Below are 20,251 nucleotides of genomic sequence, written 5' to 3' on the forward strand. Positions count from 1 at the left end.
GGATGTAGCTATTGGCTTTTTCCTTGCCCTTCCTGTTTTTCCTACAGCCCCTGATGAGTCAGAAAATCCTCCGGGGGGGTGTTATTAACATCAACAACAATGGGAAATGGTCATTCATTACTTTGTCGCCCTTCGATAGCTCAGTTGGTAGAGCGGAGGACTGTAGACTGTAGCATGAATCTGACATCCTTACGTCGCTGGTTCAAATCTGGCTCAAAGGAGCAGTCTTTTCAAGAGTTTCCCTTCACAGATCAATAAAGTCTTTCTGATCTAGAGATGGACAGATGACCCAAAGCATAATACTTCTTGCCAAGACAGAACAAGAAAAAAAAAAGAAGAGGTCGGGGAGATAGAGTTAAGTCCTGACAGAATAGAGCACTACAGACAAAAGATGTGAAATAGTGCCAAGTGTGAACAGAAGAATTGGAGAAAAAAAACTAGCTTCTCTTTCTCCTGTTTTGTATACAGCCAAAGTGTTTACAAAACAAATATAACTTTCCCCGAATCACTCAGTTAAATCACAGTCAATATTTGTCTCACAAACCATCTCAATGTCCAATTTAAATAATTTATCCAACAGAATTGAAACTTAAACTTACCCCCGCTGTTTGAAATCCTTCCTTGTCGTTTGGATTTCCGAGTGGAATCAGCGAGCCCTCCTTGGTGGGAAAATGCAAAGACATAACAAATTCTGTTGTCTCCTACAAGGAGAACACACTGAGGACAGATACAGAGTCATATACTCTGAGAGGCATTGGAGATCTTATAGAATAATTAATATTAAAATCAGTGGTTAAATGTAATTTTCATTACAAGTTACTGTTTGAAAAACTGAAAAGAATGTTATTGAGATAGAGGCAGATGAAGTGTTTTGACCCATCAATGATGACAAAAGGAGACATCCGCTGTCGGGGGTTGATTTAAAGGAAATGGTACTCTTTAAAAGTGTTGGGGTTTAACGTTTAAACTAATGAGGAAGAATCTGACAAATCTAAAAACAAGTCCAAACTTACTCTTTTAAATATTTCACCTGAATCTGTCAAGTCCTGACCATTCCCTGACCAGGAATTGAACCGGGCCACAGCAGTGAGGCGCCGAATCCTAGCCACTAGACCATCAGGGAGTCACTTTTGTTAAAATTTATCTTTGTAGATGTGAGTTTTCCTTTTCATTACTGGAATGACTCATATTGTTTTAGAAGAGGAATGGCTCCTGGCTAGAGCTTCAGAAGGCAGGACATGACAGATTACACATCTGTCACATAGTCAGTTTGTATTCTCTAAATACCAAGTCTCTTGCTGTTCCTTGACTAGTTGGCCACCCCTGCTTTGCATCGCTCCAGGTAAGTAGAAAGCAATCTGTTATGCACCTTTGCATTGCACTAAAATGTCCAAATTTGGACCTGAATCCAACACATACCATTATTGACATCATATTCTGTAAGTCATTTAGTTAGTTAATCGTTCAGAGGATGGGAAAAAGCAAGTCAAGAACAGGTTTTGAAGGACTTGACACAGACAGTGAATACAGCAGTAGATATGTCTACTGTGTACAAACACATGGTAACTTTACATGTGTTTTACACGCACATTCATGTCCTCTTAATATAAGTACTGCTAAGTCCTTTATTCCCATATCATGTCTCAGACATTAGTTCCAGATGAAATTGCTGGTTGTCAGAAGTGGGATTTGAACCCACGCCTCCAGAGGCGACTGCAACCTGAACGCAGCGCCTTGGACCGCTCGGCCATCCTGACTGATTCAGCATGTGCCCACTTGGACATGTCTCAAAAAATTATGATATAGTAAATTAAACATGTCATGATATAGTAGGTTCTCAGTCTAATGTCATAGTTAACAAGGAAGGTTTCTCAACTGTCAGTCCAAATATATGGGCGTTCATGGAGACATGGAAGAAAGTCACCAGGGTGGCAATGTGCTTGACAATGGCAATACATTGCGCGGGATGTGAAGGCAATGTGCAATACAGGCCAAATCCTATGGTGGGAATCAAGATCCACCAATGTTACTGTCCACAATGTCCACCTGAATCCAGAAATGTCCCTGCCAGATGAGAAATAGACTGACAATTGGGTCAACATTGTGCAATTATCTTCAAAATGTCCAACTGAGTCCACAAATATACCTGCCAGAGGGAAATAACTGATAACTGTCTTCATGGTCTAACAGTGTCAAATATTGCCGTACAATGCCCACATTGAGTCCAGATGTGTCCATTTTGGTTCCTGATCCATGCTGTTACTGCAAAGGTTTACAACAAGGCCAAGGGCAACTGGACTTGGTAAAAGGTTCTTCGCAGAAGTTTTGTCTCTCATCCAAGAGACTTCTTTAGTTGTTTTTTTTACACAAAAAGATTTGGACACAGTGCCCACTCCCACACCCATATCTGACAATTGAAAGCTGTGGGGAAAGGGGGGTTCCAAAGCTAATAGACCATTCAACAAGCAGTTCTGATGTACTATACTGTCATTCAGGATGAGCACTGTATACTCTGACTGCAGCAACACAAGTTCAAATTTCAGTGATCCCTAATTTATGGTGATTACTAGACTGAATGCAAAGTGTGTATCCCCATGTAACTCAAAGCCTATCACCTCCAGTCAGTACTGTCTTTGGAGCTCCTTCTGATTACATTAACGACCAGGTGACTCCTCAACATGCCCCCACCAACATACTGTTTACAGTCTAAATGGCCAAGGACATTAAACCTGTAAGCTCACTTTAAACTAGATGTGAAAAGTTGAAAAGTTGATCTTTTTCACCTGTGCTGTGGCTTAAAAACAGGTTCCACTGAGATTTGAACTCAGAACGCTGGATTTAGAGCCCAGAGTGCTAACTATTAAACCACGGAACCTTCCAGTCAATACTGTCCAATTTGCTTCCTTTGTCAGATAAGATCTTCTTCTCTTTTACAGACTGGACAACATCACTAGTTGGAGATGGCAGGTACCCAGGTCCTCATACATGCAAAGCATGCACTCTACCACTGAGCTACATCCCCAAAGATTTTGAGATTTTTAAAAACTTTTTTGAGATCACTGAATAAGAGAAGAAACCTGGGTGAAATATGTAATGTAATGGTGTATATGGCTTCAAATGCTTGCACTGCATTGCACTTGCAATGCTTGCACTTGCTTAAATAACCTGGATTGAGCAAGCTCTGGGATTTATCCTTCTGCAGAAGACCATAGAGCAGCCCAACGATAACCCTAGTTATAATTGGCTGACTTTGTAATTGTCTTAATGTGGCTGTTGTCAGAGTCCAAGACTACACCAAGATTTGTGATGAAGAGGTTGTTACTATTTTCAAAGCAGTGCAATTACAATTTCATTTTAAGTCTACTGTTTGTCCTTAAAGTGGTGCTTTCTGCTGTGAAATTCTTTTTTTTTGCGTCGATACGGCTCTGTTTCTTTTCATTTTAAGTACATACTTGGCCTACATTTTTAAATGCATGCAGGTATACATGCGTACAGGTATGCATGCGTTTAGGAACCCATGCTGAAGTGGACTAAAAAGAAGAATTAAAACAATCATCTTTTGGAAATTGATCTTAATGCCTTAATTTACAAAAAGAAAAATCCAAGTTTGTCCAGCAATGGTGGTATAGTGGTGAGCATCGCTGCTTTCCAAACAGTTGACATGGGTTTGACTCCCAGCCATTGCAGAAGTTTTCATTGTGTGGTTACTAGCTTTATGTGTCAAGAAGTAACCAGAAAGGTTACTTGCCCAACCCGATTTGATAAAATATTAGATCTCTGTTATGGTAAAATAAGGGAGCATATCAATCAATCAAGCTGTCTCCACAAGGATCCACAGACACAGGCAGCGCACTACGATTTGCACATTGCCCGTGTCTGGTAACTACTACTAACCAATTGCAAAGATTATGAACATTTGTGTAAACAGGTATTGCTTGCTTTTCAGGTTGTCGTGGCCGAGTGGTTAAGGCGATGGACTAGAAATCCATTGGGGTCTCCCCAGCAGGTTCGAATCCTGCCGATAATGAGAATAGTATTAAATCAAAGACACATCACAGAATACCAAACTGGGGATTTGTTTCATGAACAATATTGTGTTGTCTCATAGTTACTGGATACCACCAGTCTCCACCAATGCATCTCTCAGCATTTATTTCAGTTTGTGTTACAAGATTTGCAGTGAACGTTGTATGTCCAGCAGAAAGGCAACAGTAGTGTGTTACTTTTCGACTATAATTCATACCATAGGTTTGAAGCCATATACAACATTCCCATTACATGTTTACCACAGTTTCTTCTTTTATTCAGTGATATTTATATCTCCTTGCGGGAGTCATCCCAAAAGGATTAATAAAGATAAGTCTAAGTATATCTCAGAAAACAATCCAAAAAAAACTGAAAATCTTCCGGGGATGTAGCTCAGTGGTCTTTTATACCTCAGGCTATCAGACAGCCCAACAAGCACTTTAAATGTACATGTTTTACAGTTTCACTGTATTTATGTACTGTACTGTAGTATATGGCATCACACTCCAGTTTGTTGTACCTGTACTGTGGTGCAGTATATTTATTTTGTAATGCTCCAGTTTTTATAGGTGTTACAGCAGGTATGAGTACTGTAGTTTCCATATATGGATGAAAATCAACTTGTCATGCAATTAAGTTACTCTTCAGCAGGTGGAGGCATTTCACTTCAGACACTTGCAGCAACAGATGCTATGTTAAACATGGAAATAGACTTCATGCTGATACAAAGCATAGGAATTAGCAGAGGATGGTTTCGATCCATCGACCTCTGGATTATGAGCCCAGCACGCTTCCGCTGTGCCACTCTGCTGTGGTAATCTGAACTTCCTGATTACTAACAAATTGATTATTGACATGTTACACTTGTGACTGGCTGGTGTTTTAAAAACAGGGCATTGTGAGTACAGATATAAACATCAGTAAGGAGTCTACCAAGTTGCCTCTTATCATTTTAGTTTGGAAAGCGGCACACCAAGTCAATTTTACCGCGACGGTTTTAACTGGGTCGACTAGGGTTTTCAGCTGCTCTCGAGCAGACAGCTGTACTCACTCTGGTTTCTCTTCATAACACATAAGTCTTTGCCTTTTACTAAAGACTTCCTTGGAGGGGAACACAGATGAGCTAAAACTAGTTTGGGTGGGCTTTGCTGTATGGCCGAGCCTTTTGTACTTGTGAAAAACAAATATGCTGTCCTTAACTAGACTCAGGTCCTCACAGACAGCTAGTGCTATATGGGGCGAGGCCAAAGAAACAGATACCAGCATGTGACTTTGCAAATCAGTGGCTCACCCTGGCCACCATGAAAGATGCCATTTGGACCTCCAGAAACTTGCTGGTAAGAAAGTACATGCCGATCCCCTCCCCCGTGGCTGTGATCAGGATGGCTGCAATATATAAGTAGTATGTGTTTCATGTTTGCACTTTTGTTTTTGAATGGTAAATGAACAACTGTGCTGTAATCCGTTATTTACGTTCCCTGTGTTTGTCACAATGTGGGGATCTGATTTTTATAGGTAGTGTGGCCGAGTGGTCTAAGGCGTTGGATTAAGGCTCCAGTCTCTCTGGAGGCGTGGGTTCAAATCCCACCACTGCCATTTGCTGAAATGTTACATACATTGGTACACTCCTTGCTGAGGATTGCCTAAATCCTCCTTTCCAGCAGCTTGGAGTAGAGTTTACCAAGGAGCCTGAGCAGTGTGATACTCCTGGAATGGGCAGATGCTGTTCTTCTTGAAGAGGGGAACCACCACCCTGGTCTGCCACCTTAGGCACTTTCGTGATCACCCTCAGTGTCACTACCCTTCATGACTCTATTTTTTAAAAACGTACCTTTCGTCTCCTTGGACTCTTATTCACATCAATTAAGAAAACACATGTACCGTTCGAGTCTGCCTTTCTCTTTATTACATAAGGAATTAACATTAAAGAAATAAAACAATAAAACCCATGTACCGTTTGAGTCTGTCTTTCTGTCATCTCTGTCTTTCTCTGTATTACACAACCTTTATACTAGGGATGAGCGAGTACATTATCTGTATCTGTATTTGTATCCGTATCTGTACTCGGACTGGGCGGGGCCTAACCCAAAAGTGGACAGAATTTAACCCGGAAGTGGGTCGGGTTGTCTTGAAAAGGGAGGGGCTTTAACCGGTATGTTATTCTAAGCATGCAATTGATATGGGTTGATCAGATGCTGTTTCTCAGATCTGCATTGACTTTAATGAAGCCAGCAGACGGTAAAAAAATAATAAATAAATAAAAAAAGACCTCCGACGGCAGAGACGCAACGGGAGTCACATTTAAACCAGGCAGCATTTTTGAAACCCCATGTTTACCAGAATCCTACTGGTAAAGTAAGTACTGCAAACAAAAAGTAAATTACAAATCTGAAGCTGAAGAAGCCCTAAACGTTAACGGAAAAGACCGCGGACCTGATTGACTGAGAGAGAGAGAGAGAGAGAGAGAGAGAGAGAGAGAGAGAGAGAGAGAGAGAGAGAGAGAGGGAGCGCTTGTCTCCGTTTTCTGTGTGTGTGAGTGAGCCGAGTTGCGGTCGGCTGAGGAGTTGTATTCGATCCGAGCACAGATATTGACTCGTATTACTCGTATAATACTTGTACTCGGCAAAAGTGCTTTATCCGTACAGGATACTCGTTTCAGCCGAATACTCGGCTCATATTCCTACACAGATGCACAACCAATAATAAAACACTACTGAGTGAATGCGTTCATAAAATGAAGAACATTGTTCAGAAAGATTAATGAAGCTTCATTTGAACATAACTATTAACCACCTGAACCTGGTAAAAGGTATGAGGTACTCATGCATAGCTAGCCAGTGATTTACCTGCTGTAGATGGTGGTTGGCATGCCAATGAGGCTTGAAAATTTCAGATGGTGATTCAGAGGAGATGTAACAGTTTAAAGTGTAAAGTAACTTTTTTCTAAAATTTCCGCTTACAGTGGCATTGAGAGCTCTTCTCTAATATTACCGGGTAAGCCATAACTATTCAACTTCCCAAGTTATTGTTGATCTCAGAAACAACAATAGACAAGTTTTGGGCAGACGTTTCACTGTAATGTTGCAGCTGGTAAGTTGGAGCTGATTTTAATTACTTTATCACCAGTTGGGTAGTTTAATCTATAATAATACATCATAATGTATGTGTTGATTAATAATAACCTCAAACTGCAAAGCTGTAAAAACTGTAGAGCAATTAATAAGTAGCCTACAAATCCCTCTGAGATGTGACATTAGAGTATGAGTAGCAGTATCGTTACAGTTCCAGTAGCCTACTTAAGTAAATGTATATTAGTTACATTTCACCACTGGATCTAAACACTAGCTAAGTGTAAAACTGCCAGAAAACAGAAGACATGTTTAAGCTGTAGAATTACAACGGTGGCTGATAGCAACAACCGATGTCACGTCAACGGCGAAGAAAATACAACAAATTTACATAATTCAAATTAAGAATGTCCATTCATAGTGTGTCATTACATTAGCTGACATTAGTATCCAACGGGCTGGTAACGTTAAAGCTAAATGGTAATGTTCACGTAGCACTGAGTTCATGCTAAATTATATGATAATAACTTGAATGAGCATTAACGTTAAGTCACATAGTAATGCTTTTGACTTATTACATTTTGACTTAATACAAGGCCAATTTCTACTCACCACAAAGGTAAATAGACAATAAACAAACATATAAATCAACCCACGGTTTAAGGTTAGCGTTAAATTAACTGTAGTTAACATGTATCCATCCGAAAGTGGCGTAAACAGGAACAGTGACTAACTTTATAGCATTCATGTAACGTTAAAACAGAAAACGTCAGACAGGGACAACATAAAATTTAATTACACGTTTTGTCATTTAACATCTTTTCCTTCATAATCATATAAATAACTTACCTTTTAGCGTAATGTTCAGTGGAGCTCAGTCGCTGTGTGCTGTAAATCCACTGTCCACACGAGCACTGAGAGGGGCCGGAAGCTTCACTCGCTAAACTGCTCCGGGGCAAAAACGCCTCCAGTGCGCATTCTAGTGTCCAAGGACATATTACATCCGTAGTGGTTTAGCAGTACCATAGGAAATGACTAGGAATCAGTTTAGGGCGTTTTAGCTCAAGAATTCCTGCGGAAGACCCGGTGGAGTGTGGGTTTGAGTCCCATCTGGGGTGCACTTCAGCAGAGCGGCGGAGCGGAAGCATGCTGGGACCATAACTCAAAGGTTGATGGATTGAAACCATTCTCTGCTAATATCTTTGCTGGTTGGGCTGTATACAGGTTTTAAATCACATCCATTGGTTGCATGGACGGGACTTCAATACCCCGGTTCTACCACCTGATCGCTGTCTTGTCTTTGTCGTTCAACAACTATTTGGGCTCACACCTAAACACACCCGAAGCCGAAAAATCACACTGCACCTCAAAAGTGCTCTCAAGCACTCCCAGCTGTGCGTTTCCAGAAGAGATCCTTGTTTTCTTTTAGCTTGGGAAAATGCTTTAGCTTATGACATAACACCATTGTGCTTCTCATTAGTGTGTTCACTTCAGTTATGTATTGAAGCACATCCTTAGAGCTAATGGCCCTCATTTATCAACCTAACATAGAAACCAGCACAGACATGAGCACAGAAATCCTCTTACGACAGGCTTTACGTGAGATTCATGAAACGTTCGTATCACTCCAATCAGAGAGTAAGAATGATTGTACATTGATAAATGCAGCAGCTGGAAACGATTGTAATTTAAATATCACGCCCCAATATATTCTCAATTTTGAGGCCTCGCCTCTACTATTTACGACATGGCCAGATCCGACTAAGAGGTGGAGAATGAAAACCTGACATCTCAGGGGCTCTGGTGCAGCCAGCTACCACCAGGCCCAGGAGAATATGCCGCCTAAGAAAAATGCACGTTGAAGACATTTGGATAATTGGAATTCTGTTGGTGGCGCTCCTGATCATCGGCCTTGGGGTCTCGCTGACCTACCCTAAAATTGGTAAGACAGCCGCCAGCAATTTCACCCACAAGCTGTCTGGGGAACTTAAAGAGTGCCTACATGGAGTGATTGAGAGGATGAAGGTTTTACATCTGGCAGAGAAGGTAGATGGACTGCAAAAATCACTACGCGATATGGATGCTCGCATGACGCTGAGGTCGGTAACAATTGAGTGATGGACATTGATTCGGATAAATTCCACCGAGTCAACCTAAATTGAACTGCAACTGATCAACTACCCACACCCCCCTCCCCGCAACCCTTCACCCGAGCAGGAAAACAACCAGCAGCTGGCCATTCTATCTCGTCCTGTACTCTGGTTATCTCTTCAAGGTCACGCCGATGAACTGAGCTTTTATCAACATAGTCAGTCTGACGCCCACACATTCGCACACACAAGTCATTATCTCACACACATGTGTGTCCACATGAACTGTGCATTATGTTGTGATTTTGTATTACCATGTTGCTGTCTGCATTGTTTCTTTTCGAGATAAGCGTGTGGTGGCGCTGTTCCACAGCTGCCGCCTGGAGGCTTGCTCCAACCTAAGTCAAATCCTCGTATGTATACTTGTATGTCATACCTGGCAAATAAAGCTGATTCTGATCAATCTGATGTACAGTAGCGGTTTGTATCCCTCAATCATTCGACCAACCAGGATTACAACCAATAGTGCTACACTAATTGATAATATATTTACCAACGTCACTGTCTATAAAGTTGAAAGTCGACTAATAACAAATGATGTCAGTGATCATCTGCCAGTTTTTGAAAACATACATAGCTACACCAAGACCAGGAAGGACGACAACATGACAGATGAACTGATTTAGATTTTGCATTTTCAGAAGAGCACCTTGTTTTCTTTTAGCTGAGAAAAAGGCTTGCATTCATAAAAGGTAAACAAATTGCACTTTATTGCCCTTATTAAACATTTAGGCAATTTTAGCAGTACAATACAAACATAAGAAACTACAAAACAACAATAACTTGGTAATGATGAGAGGACTGTTTGGACCAATTTACATTATAAGGGTGACAAAAATGTATTCCTAAAATGAAAATTACACTGACATCATGTCAGCCCAAAAAAATTGTATGTTTCTAGAGATGAGAAGAAAGTTTTTACAAAATAAAACCAAAATAAAAAAAGTTTCAAACATGTCTTTAAACGTTTTAATGTTTCTCCTTTGGGCCTTCTCCTTCCCACGGTGGGTACATTGTGGTTAGGGTTGGGTAACGAACCCGGTGCTAGTACGGCACCGGTGCCTTATCACCCGGTATCTATCGGACTGATTAGTAACGGGGATTTTGGGGCCTCATTTCGGTGCTACTGAAATACCAGCGCTGCCTTTTTCCATCTAGTGGTTGTTTTTGTCGTTTAGCAGCAATTTAATGGAGTATTATTACATTTTTCTTACATTTAATTTGGACCATATAGAAATAAACAAGCCGTTCTTAAATGTTGCTGACTGTCTTTTTGTGGTCCTTTTTTTTCACATACATTTAAAAAATATATTTTTAAAAGGATGGGTTCAGGCACCGAATCTGGTGCCTAAATGGTAAAGAGTTCTGAGGAAAGACAGAAAACAGTCCAGCTGATCCACAATAACATACATGCTGCTCAGAAGATAGTTACTGCTGGTCAGCCTTCAATGTGGAGAGAAGATCAGAATATAACAACACAGCTATCAGGGCATGAGGAGGAAGAAACAGCTTGGCTCTGGAACATGTTCACAACGAGGTAGAGTGAATGGGCTGGTGTCTTTTAAGGCTACTACTCCGAGAAAAGGTTTTCCCACATTGTTCACACCAGTACGGCTTCTCTCCAGTGTGAATGCGTTGATGTGTTTTTAGGGTACTCTGTAGCGTGAAAGCTGCCCCACATTGATCACAGCTGTAAGGCTTCTCTCCAGTGTGAATGCGTTGATGTGTTTTTAGGGTACTCTGTAGCGTGAAAGCTGCCCCACATTGTTCACAGCTGTACGGCTTCTCTCCAGTGTGAATGCGTTGATGTGTTTTTAGGGTACTCTGTAGCGTGAAAGCTGCCCCACATTGATCACAGCTGTAAGGCTTCTCTCCAGTGTGAATGCGCTGGTGAGCTTTAAGGGCATTGCCACGAGAAAAGGTTTCCCCACATTGTTCACACCAGAACGGCTTCTCTCCAGTGTGAATGCGCTGGTGAGATTTAAGGTTACCACTACGAGAAAATGTTTCCCCACATTGTTCACAGCTGTACGGCTTCTCTCCAGTGTGAATGCGTTGATGTGTTTTTAGGGTACTCTTTAGCGTGAAAGCTGCCCCACATTGATCACAGCTGTAAGGCTTCTCTCCAGTGTGAATGCGTTGATGTGTTTTTAGGGTACTCTTTAGCGTGAAAGCTGCCCCACATTGATCACAGCTGTAAGGCTTCTCTCCAGTGTGAATGCGTTGATGTGTTTTTAGGGTACTCTGTAGCGTGAAAGCTGCCCCACATTGTTCACAGCTGTAAGGCTTCTCTCCAGTGTGAATGCGCTGGTGAGCTTTAAGGGCATTGCCACGAGAAAAGGTTTCCCCACATTGTTCACACCAGAACGGCTTCTCTCCAGTGTGAATGCGCTGGTGAGATTTAAGGTTACCACTACGAGAAAATGTTTCCCCACATTGTTCACAGCTGTACGGCTTCTCTCCAGTGTGAATGCGTTGATGTGTTTTTAGGGTACTCTGTAGCGTGAAAGCTGCCCCACATTGATCACAGCTGTAAGGCTTCTCTCCAGTGTGAATGCGTTGATGTGTTTTTAGGGTACTCTGTAGCGTGAAAGCTGCCCCACATTGTTCACAGCTGTACGGCTTCTCTCCAGTGTGAATGCGTTGATGTGTTTTTAGGGTACTCTGTAGCGTGAAAGCTGCCCCACATTGATCACAGCTGTAAGGCTTCTCTCCAGTGTGAACTCTCTGATGAATCTTTAAATATCCTGATGTGAAGGATTTGTCACACTGCTGACAGCGGTGACGTTTGACTCCTCTTCCTCTCCGTTTCTATCAACAGACAGAAAAACCAAGAGAGTGAGTTAGTGAGGTGCCATACTGTAGAGCTCTATCTTAAACTATAAACAACATTTAGAGCATGTCTATGGAACATTGTTTGACTGATGCGTTACCTTTCTTAATTATCTGCCAACATCACTATTATGGAGTTGCATTATGGGAAATGTAGCATTCAGTGTTGGTTAGTTTGTGATAAACAAACTACTTTTGATCAATTTATGTGTGGCCTCCATTTTGTTGCCAGCCTTTAGCCAGCCGGTAACAAATGGGGGACCATCCAGGATTTTTAGTGCCGGGAGAGTTGTAAATATATAAACATATTCCCACAGATTTTTAGCTCTCATCGGTATCTGTAGGCGTTACCGTGTTGTCTTCATGTTGCTGGAACAGCTCTACTCTAGTAAAGTAAATTGGAACCATTGTTCATGATAGGCATTAGCAATGAGGGGCACCAGTTGACCTTTGACCTTTTGCTTTAGGTTGTCGTTTTTGCTAAATAAAACTTGTATAGCAAGCAGTATTGTGTAAGTAATATGGTAGTGGAATGTGGTATTGTCCACACAAGCTCCATTTCATCAAGCATTTCTGAAGCTCAGCAAAGCTGGTCTGCAAAAATGATTTCAAATGCCTTGAAATGGCATCCAACACCTGACCGACGTGTCTAGACCTGCTCTTTGTCTTTATGGAAAGCGCAAAGAGATAACTGTTGTTGTGATTTAGCGCTATATAAATCAAATTGAATTGAAGTGGCCTTTTTGTTGCCTAACCCTGGTTGGCACTCTTTGTTTCTTAATTAGATCAAAATAAAAATTTGATCCCAAAAAATAATACTTTACATGAGAACAATAATCCAGAAAAACAAAGTGTGAATATATTGTTGAATCTGTTATATTGTTGAAGTTAAATTGGTAGAAATGTACATACGATAAACCTGACACATTATATGAAAGGCACCGAGGAGATTATCCACACTGATTTTTCCCGGCCTTTATTTATCCGTGTTGCCCCCCCAACCACTATCAGAGGGCCACCGCTTGACTACCGGTTTTTCTTTTAGGAATTACGGTATAATATATAAATCCTAAAAGACATTTGTGAAACCCTCTGTGTGCATTCATTAATATTGAAATTAGATTTCTGGGACTCTTCAGTCTGGAGTAACCTCTTTCCTTCACTCACCTCCTCCTCCCTGACACCTTTCCTCTTGCCCTCCTTCTTCTTCTTCTTCTTCTTCTTCTTCTCCTCCATCTCCTTGTGTTTCTGCAGGTACTCGGTGATAAGGTCCAGGTCCAGGTTGTCTTGTGGCTCCCATGTGTTCTCCTCACTGGAAAGGTGAGTGCAGACAGAAGAACATCTCCTCACACTTTGTTTTTAGACAATCCATTCTCACGCTAATTATCATTCCTTTTATTCCTTTTTTCTATTGCCATCTTGTAAGGTTATTTGTGGGTCTGCAACGTAGTATCAAAATACCAAACCTTCAACTTTGAGGGCACGATACCATGCTGACACTTATTTGCAATATGTAAATATATTATTTATCTCAGGACCAAGAACACCAAGCATTAATGTTCTACACTCATACTTAGTCTGAGAACCCCTTCCATTTCAGCAGAAACTCTACTCTTCCCTTCACCACTCTGTGGTCCAAAACCTTCTCCACCACATACTCCTCTTCTTCCTCTTCCACCTCCTCCTCCTTCTTGCCCTTCTTTCCTGCTCTGGTCGCCAGCTTGCCGTCTGCTGAAGGTGCCTTTAGTAGACCCAAGGGGGGATGCAGAGATAATGACACAAGGGTTAGAAGAACTAATGGGAGGTGTGAGTGAATTCTAGCTGACTATATTTTACTAGATTCAAATCTTCTTGTCTCTAGTTTTCTTTATGACAACACAGAACGTGTGTGTGTGTGTGTGTTTAAAACAAATCTTTTTATGAATGTTTGTGGCAGATTTCTGCAATGTAACTGAGTGAATATTACATTATGATGTGATATCTCTTGCAGGATCAGCCACCGTCATCATTGACCACGGTAATCATCATTTTAGCTTGATCAACAGCAGCAATGCCTCCACCATTCAGCTGTCCTAAATGCTCTGGAAGAGCCTTCACACTGGTGGAGTTAACCCAGCACAACGGACTTGTCCATGCACATGAGCCACATTTTGCCATAACGTGTGGTAAAGTCTTTCTGACAACATATTTACAGGAAGCATAAAGACATTATAGCGAGACGAGCCATTGCTCATGATATGTTCATAAATTGAAAGATAAATAGTGCTATTGTATTTATTCTTTGCTATTGTTGACTGTTCTCTTGGTATGAAGATGTTAATAAAATTTATATAAATGTTTTTTATATTGGACATGACATCCTAAAAACATTTTTGCATTTTATTTTGGGATGTTACATGTTATGTTTGAGATCCTGTGAATGAAACATTTCCATTTTAAGGACTAAAATAAATGTCTAAAAGTCACTTCATTGTTTGCATTTTTTTTCTTTCACCTAAGGAGTTTTGACACGAGAGAGCATTTGGTGGAACAGTGGCAGACACCAGGGCCAAGCCAGGAAGGTTCTATGATAGGAGAACACTGACCTGAACATGGCTGCTATCAGAGGCCCAGTCTGCTGCTGGTCTTCTGGGGACCTCATTGCTCCGCTGCTCCTGGTCCTGGTTGTCCTCCTCCATTCCTCTCTGGTCCTGAAGTCCAGCAGCTCTCCACTGTGGCTTCTTACACCAGGAAGAAATCTAAAGGGAAAACATGGACTTTGGAGTTAACACACACAACTTTATTAGGTCATTTCCCCTCACACTGCTACGGTGGCCCACACGGTTCAACACACACACACACCACACACACACACACACACACACACACACACACAAAATGATACAACACGCACACACAAGCTGGAGGAGCTGACGGCGCTGACCCGGCTGCAAAGGGAGTAGCGGGGGTGCAGCCTCATGTGCTTCACCGAGACGTGGCTGCGTGAACTTTTGCTGCTGCAGCTACAGATCAGATTCACACTGTTGTCTCTCAACTTCAAAACCAGCACCCCCATTCCCTCCTCCTCATCTCCAGGGACTTCAATCATGTTTCCCTGTCCTCTGCTCCCCCCCTCCCCTTCACCCAGTATGTTAAATGCCACACCAGGGTCGTCACAACTTTGGATTTACTGTATGCAAACATCAAAGATGCATACACCCCCCCCCCCCCCGCTCCCGCTCAGATCACAACCTGGTCCACCTGGTCCCAGACTACCCCCTGTGGGGACCAAACAACAACCTGTGGAGAGGCTTGTTAAGCAGTGGTCTGAGGAGGTCAGTGATAGGCTCAGAGACTGCTTTGAAACTACAGACTGGGAAGCACTCTGCACCCCCCGGCACCGACACTGACAGCATGACCCAATGCATCACAGACTAGATGAACTTCTGTGTGGAGAACACCGGGCCCTCCAAGTTGGTCCAGTGTTTTCCCAACAACAAACCCTGGGGGACCTCTGAGATTAAGGCCCTGCTGAATGAGAAGAAGAGGGTCTTTGCATCAGGGGACAGAGAGGAGCTGCACAGAGTCCAGAAGGAACTCCGGCTCAAGATCAGGAGGGGGAAGGTCATCTATGGGAGGAAATTAGAAAAGAGTCTGGAACAGAACAAGACCAGGGACGTCTGGAGAGGGCTACAGAACATCTCAGGCCACAGCAGAGGGGGGGGGAAGGGAGGGGGGGGGGGGGGGACCAAGCCAGCGGAGACCAGGACTGGGCAGATTAGCTGAATCTGGTTTTAACAGATTGGACTCTGCCTCCTCGCCCTCTTCAACCCCCCCAGCCCCCTCTTTCACACCTCCCCTAACCTACTCCCCCCCAGCCTGCCACCTTCAACGACCCTCAACATCAATATTACAACAAGCCCACCAGCCCCTCCTCCCCCTGCTCAACACACACACAAAAGCTACAACACACACACAAAAGCTCTACATTACTGCCTTGCCTTGCATCACACACACAAATGCTACAACACCCACACAAGCTACAACACCCACACAAAAGCTACAACACACACACACACACAAACGCTAAAACACACACACAAACGCTACCACCCACACACAAAAGCTACAACACACACACAAAAGCTACAACACACACACAAAAGCTACAACACACACACACAAAAGCTACAACACGCAGACACAAGTTACAATACACACAAAAGCTGCAACACACACACAAAAGTTACAATACACACAAATGCTACAACACACACACAAACGCTACAACACACGCACAAACGCTACAACACACACACAAACGCTACAACACACACACAAACGCTACAACACACACAAAAGCTACAACACACTGGCGTGTAAAGGGCAGTTATCAAAGTGTTAACCTGAGTGTGTGCGGGTTCACCTGGAGCTCTGTCTTCTTAAAACTCACTAATAACAAAGAACACAGCTATCCTGCAGCCAGCCCGAGATCACAGTGAAGCAACAAGACTTCCGGTTTCCTCCAAGTCAGGGTTTTTCAGAATAAAGTTCAAAATGAAAGAAGGTCGCCGCCTGGAGGCCAGGAGGGGAACAACAGCTCCCCGTTCACTTAATGAATCAGAGGTGGATTGGGACTGAGGACAATCACTCAAGTACTGGACTTAAAGCCCATGTTGCAAGTTAACCACCACTGTTGATTATTGGGTACAAAAAGCACTCAAGATATGCATAACATTTTTAAAAATGTCTCCAAATAGTTTTAAAAGTTAGTTTTTGGTCATTTTTGGTGTTCGCGGGTTTATTAAGTCAATTCGGCGATGACGTCCCACTGGGGAGTTAAGTCTCAGCCTGGCACTAAAACCACGGAGACTGACTGGGATGAGGAAGAGGAGGAAACGCCAGCAGCCGAATAATTACCAACTGCCAGATGTGAGAGGGCAAATGAGGAATTGTCACGATTGTGGGGAAGTCTCCTTTATTTATCTCCTTCATTTATCGCCTTTATTTATCTCCTTCATTTATCGCCTTCATTTAGCAACGCAGCAGTGCACACAGAAACTGATGAAAACTGATTTTTTGCATGTTCGTGGGGAAATGCACCATTCATGTTTTACTGTCAATGTTTAAAATCCTGTTAGACATGTTAATTTTTGACACATAGAGATTTTAAACTGGATTCAGTCACAGATGCTTTGTCATGGATTTGAGTGACAGCGAATATGTAGTAAACCTTAATATATCTACATGTATTTACTGTGGCACCAAGACTGTGAAGTGCGCTCTATCACTGAGCTACAGCCCCTGATGAGTCAGAAATGCCCTCCAGGGGGTCCTGTGTTTTCACATTAACAAGAGTGGGAAGTGTGTTCATCTACATTGTAGTCCTTCGATAGCTCAGTTGGTAGAGCGGAGGACTGTAGAAGCATAAAGCTGAAATCCTTAGGTCGCTGGTTCAAATCTGGCTCGAAGGAGCACTCTTTTCAAGAGTTTCCCTTCACAGATCAATAAAGTGTTTCTGATTATGATGTAGAGATGGACAGACGACCCAAAAGCATAATACTTCTTGCCAAGACAGAACAAGAAAAAAAGAAGAGGTGGGGGAGACAGAATTAAGTCCTGACAGAATATTGAACTACAGACAGAAGATGTGAAATAGTGCCAAGTGTGAACAGAAGAATTGGAAAAAAACTAGCTCCTCCTTTCTCCTGTTTTGTACGCAACCCAAAGTTTTACAAAACAAAATATAACTTTCCCCGAATCCCTCAGTTAAATCACAGTCAATATTTGTCTCACAAACCATCTCAATGTCCAATTTAAATAATTTATCCAACAGAATTGAAACTTTAACTCACCCCCGCTGTTTGAAATTGCTTCCTTGTTGTTTTGATTTCCGAGTGGAATCAGCGAGCCCTCCTTGGTGGGAAAATGCAAAGACATAACAAATTCAGTTGTCTCCTACAAGGAGAAGACACAGAGGAAAGATACAGAAGTCATATACTCTGAGAGGCATTGGAGATCTTATCATGAATAATAAATATGAAAATCATTGGTTAAATGTAAATTTCCATTACAAGTTACTGTTTGAAAAAATGAAAAGAATTGTTATTGAGATAGAGGCAGATGAAGTGTTTATGACCCATCAATGATGACAAAAGGATACATCTGCTGTCGGGGGTCTGATTTAAAGGAAATGGTACTCTTTAAAAGTGTTGGGGTTCTAGCGTTAAACTAATGAGGAAGAATTTGACAAATCTAAATGAACCAAAAATTCTTTCAAATGTTACACCTGAATACTTCAAGTAAATTCCCTGACCGGGAATTGAACCCGGGGCACGGCGGTGAGAGCGCCGAATCCTAGCCACTTGACCATCAGGGAGTCACATCAAGGAAATGTATCTTTGTATCTGCTTTCACAGATTGTTGACTAACAAATGAAAATTTCATGGATGGTTTATCTAGCACTGCTGATTCTGTCCTTCAGGGAAAAGATTTTTTTTCAAGGAAAGATGATTAGCAAGCAAAAACAGAAAAACAACAGCAAGAGCCTTATTATTGCTGTAGTTGACTGACACCAAGAGGCTTAGATTACTTTAATTACTCATCATTTGGCTCTTTATAGATATACATTTTCTTTGTAGAATTTGTACTGGGGGGTAAAGTTGGAAATGACGAACAAGAGATTTAGTCGCTAAAGACAGTACGAGCTAGCCAGGAGTCAAACCTAGAGTCCAAAGTCAGACTCTTTATCCATTGCGCCAAAGCTGGGGATCAACAGTCTCATAGGGGGGTGGAAGAAGAGGAAAAAGGGGAAGAGAGAGGGACGAAGGAAAAAGAAGAAAAGGAAGAGGAAAAAGGAGGAAAAAAAGAGGAAATGAGAGAAAAGATGAGAAAGATGCTAAATTACACACAAAGGAAAATCACATCTACAAAAATAACTCTGAGAGATGTGACTCCCTGATGGTCTAGTGGCTAGGATTCGGCGCTCTCACCGCCACGGCCCGGGTTCAATTCCCGGTCAGGGAATGGTCAGGCCTTGACAGATACAGGTGTTACATTTAAAAGAGAAAGCTCCTGGACTAGTTTTGGTTGATTTAGATTTGTCAAATTCTTCCTCATTAGTTTAAAGATAGAACCCCGACATTTTTAAAGAGTATCATTTCCTTTAAATCAGATCCCCAACAGCGGATGTATACTTTTGTCATCATTGATGGGTCATAAACACTTCATCTGCCTCTATCTCAATAACTATTCTTTTCATTTTTTCAAACAGTAACTAAACCCCTGACCCACATTTTTTAACTGAAAACCAATGTATGTGAATGTTGAGGAATGTTATTTTGGATTCAGGTTCAAATTTTGACATTTTAGCGCAATGCAAAGGTGCATAAGAGAATTTTTTTCTACATACCTGGAGCGATGCAAAGCTGGGGTGGGGGCAACTAGTCAAGGAACAGCAAGAGACTTGGTATTTAAGAATACAAACTGACTATGTGACAGATGTGTAATCTGTCATGTCCTGCCTTCTGAAGCTCTAGCCAGGCGCCATTCCTCACCTAAAACAATATGAGTCATTGCAGTAAGTGAAAAGGAAACTCACATCTACAAAAATAGGTTTGATGATTGTTAATCCCTGATGGTCTAGTGGCTAGGATTCGGTGCTCTCACCGCCGCGGCCCGGGTTCAATTCCCGGTCAGGGAATGGTCAGGACTTGACACATTGTAAAAAAATCTGTAATTTTACATACATTTTCCTTTTAACATTACAGATTTTTTTCTGTATTTTTTAAATACAGAAAAACACCAATAAATTACAAAAATAAACTGGTAATTTAAGGGACAACTAGCACGTGTTAAACCACCTGTGGGAGTGGAACATGGATGTGTAGAGATGGGCTTTCAAACAATCCAACTTTTGACATTTTGACATGTCACAGTAGGAAAAGCAAAGGTAGAAATAAAAATGAATTATGGCTCAACTCAATTTACATTTTTACAGTAGACATAAGGCATTACAAAGTCAAGAGACTACACAGTAAAAAATGGGGTGTTAATATTTCAGAGTAAACATATTTTAACCCAGATAGAGTATTTTCAACATTTTGAAGAGTAAAGTTGCTCTATCAGTGGAGTTAAAAGTGAGTGTAAAAATCTGCAGAAACGTAGCATTTTCAACTCTACGCGCAGTGATGAATA

General features: G+C 41.8%; 4 non-coding genes across 4 annotated transcripts; all 4 read left to right on the plus strand.

The window, feature by feature from the left end:
• The first annotated feature begins 5,073 nt into the window (after window positions 1-5,073).
• On the plus strand, window positions 5,074-5,189 carry LOC116675657 (U5 spliceosomal RNA). The gene has a single exon (XR_004328501.1). It is a non-coding gene; the product is annotated as a U5 spliceosomal RNA (small nuclear RNA).
• A 351-nt stretch (window positions 5,190-5,540) lies between these two features.
• trnal-aag (transfer RNA leucine (anticodon AAG)) lies at window positions 5,541-5,622 on the plus strand. Its single transcript has one exon. It is a non-coding gene; the product is annotated as a tRNA-Leu (tRNA).
• An 11,819-nt stretch (window positions 5,623-17,441) lies between these two features.
• trnay-gua (transfer RNA tyrosine (anticodon GUA)) lies at window positions 17,442-17,529 on the plus strand. Its single transcript is given in 2 exon segments — window positions 17,442-17,478; window positions 17,494-17,529. It is a non-coding gene; the product is annotated as a tRNA-Tyr (tRNA).
• A 2,156-nt stretch (window positions 17,530-19,685) lies between these two features.
• Window positions 19,686-19,757, plus strand: trnae-cuc (transfer RNA glutamic acid (anticodon CUC)). Its single transcript has one exon. It is a non-coding gene; the product is annotated as a tRNA-Glu (tRNA).
• The last annotated feature ends 494 nt before the right edge of the window (window positions 19,758-20,251 follow it).

This window comes from Etheostoma spectabile, unplaced genomic scaffold (assembly GCF_008692095.1).
Source record: "Etheostoma spectabile isolate EspeVRDwgs_2016 unplaced genomic scaffold, UIUC_Espe_1.0 scaffold00002094, whole genome shotgun sequence".
Lineage (NCBI taxonomy): Eukaryota > Metazoa > Chordata > Actinopteri > Perciformes > Percidae > Etheostoma > Etheostoma spectabile.